Here is a 2,503-nt window from a genome sequence, read left to right as displayed (position 1 = left end):
ACACATCCAATAGTTGGGAGGCTCTTTTGTACACAAAGTATCTTCTGTTTCTTATGAAGTTGTGAAATCTTACGTTCATGGGGATATTACTAAAATAATAATTTAATAATATTACCACACACATACAAACATACGTATACATGCAAGTATGCAAGGATTTAGGCAAGATGTGATTTGTACTCTCCCCCAAAAACATTAAAATATTGAAAAAGATGGAGTATGAAGCTCACCTTGAGTTGGTTGAGAAGTTGATTGGAGTTATGGAGTGAAGATCTCAAGCTTAAACTTTTGGCTGAGATGAAGAACTTCCTTGGAAGGGATGTTTTCCTAAGGATGATCATCACATATTATTATGAGCAGAATAATATGGATTCATCTTGAAATATTATAAAATATTAGATGAGTGGAGGAATTTACCTTAAAATTTCCCAGGAAGAAGTTGAGAAATTTCCTTTCAGCAAGATCCTCTGTTCTTGCTTGAAGATGAGTTTTTGAGAGAAAATGGGAAAAGTGTGGGAGAAGATGAAGTCTAAACTCCTTACCGACGTTGCTTTGAGGATGAAAAGGGAGGGAATCTTTGGTGCATGGGTATCTGGTGGTCCATGCATGGATATTTGGTGGGTAAAGCATAGAATACTGTGATTTGCATGGGAAATGAGAACTTCATCAAATCACAAAGTCAACCTCTTTGTCTTTATCTTGATTTAGGATAGGATCTTCCTAAATCCTAAACTTTTATTTTATGTAAATATAATTTAAATAATTAAATTTGGCATAAAATAAAGGTTTTAGGGGTCTTAGTTAAGAAAAACACTAGTTTGGTGGGATTCCCGACCTCAAAATACCCCAAAATGAAGAAAATGTCCGGAATAGTCCAAAATCCGGAGCTAAATGGTGAAATCCGGAGCCATTATGCGAATTCTGAAGCTGTAGTTAAATTTCCGGAGCATTCTCAAAATTTCGGAGTCAACAAGAGGGTTCCGAAGTGTAATTCCTCTTGGCTCCTAAGAAGGTATTCCGGACTAAGATGGTTCCGGAGCAAGAGGTTCAGGAGCAAGACGTTCAGGAGCAAGAGGTTCAGGAGCAAGATGTTCAGGAGCAAGAGGTTCAGGAGCAAGACCTTCAGGAGCAAGACGTTCAGGAGCAAGACGTTCAGGAGCAAGAGGTTCAGGAGCAAGACGTTCAGGAGCAAGAGGTTCAGGACCAAGAGGGTTCCGGACCAAGAGGGTTCCGGACCAAGAGGGTTTTTTTAGGTTCCTCTTCCGGTTTTGAGCTGTTTTCGACAAAGGAAGGTGCTTAGAGAGATTTGAGATACGTTGAGAGATTTGAGAGAGATTTCACATTCTTGGAGAGATTTGGGAGAGATTTCTCATACTTGGAGAGATTTCTCATATGGGAGAGATTTGGGAGAGATTCCACATACTTGGAGAAATTTGGGAGAGATTTCACATGCTTGGAGAGAATTGGGAGAGATTTCACATACTTGGAGAGAATTGGGAGAGATTTCACATACTTGGAGAGTTTTCATTCTAACACTTCATGGCTCATTAGGAACTCATATTGTACACTTAGAAGTGTTAGCACAAGTCTCACAATAGTACTTGCTTACTTGAGGACGGAATTTCCTAGCCAAAAATGCTAGTTGTGACAAATAAGACTTGTAAAGGTTGCTTAGTTCAAATTAAGCTTGATATCAGTTAGATCTCATAACTGGGGTAGAGTGTGAGATCAAAACAGAGTGAAGTTCTCTTCTTTCTTGGATTACCAGAAAGGGTGGGTCCAGATCCGACAACGAGCAAGTATGTTTAGGTCATCGACTAGGGTAGATGACGACACTTGACTATTCTAGGCAGTCTAGTGAATTACATTGCTAGCATGGACTTATAACACGTGGACCTAGATAAAATTGGATACCATGTTTATTAATTCTCTAAATATTGGTTGCCTTATTTATGACTTACACTGGCTAATGACTCCCATAGTTGTGTAGTCAAACAGATGCTCAGACAATTTATCAGCCATCAGGTAAGGTGATTGTTCCAAATGATTGTCGAACTAGGATCTGTGAGGATCGATTAGGTTGGACAGTTGGTCTTAGGTCAGATTCTATATACACCTATAATATCTAATAACGTTGTTTTGCAAAAAAAGATATAATTTATTATCATTAAATTATTATGAGCTTGAAAACCCTACGTATTTCATCAGGTTTCCCAAACCTGACCCACTCATTTTTATGCATCACAGTTAGTGGAACCAATGTTGTTATAGTCTAGTTGGGATGCTGAGTGGAATAAAGATATATGCATGTAATATGTAGTTCGACACCTTTTATATTTTACGTTGTGATGTATGTTCGGATATGAACAAATGACATCCTCAAAGGTTTTAATAAAATAACATTTGTTATCTTAAAAATGTTTTATTTAACCGGGAAATTCTGCATCGCAATTTATAAAAAATAAAGAAAAAGTTTTAATTCGTTTTGAAAAATAAGAAATGT

The sequence above is a fragment of the Lactuca virosa genome, chromosome 9, assembly GCF_052849685.1.
Source record: "Lactuca virosa cultivar CGN04683 chromosome 9, Lactuca_virosa_CGN04683_v6, whole genome shotgun sequence".
Classification (NCBI taxonomy): Eukaryota; Viridiplantae; Streptophyta; class Magnoliopsida; order Asterales; family Asteraceae; genus Lactuca; species Lactuca virosa.
The sequence above is the reverse complement of the archived record's forward strand: the minus strand, read 5'-3'. Positions refer to the sequence as shown.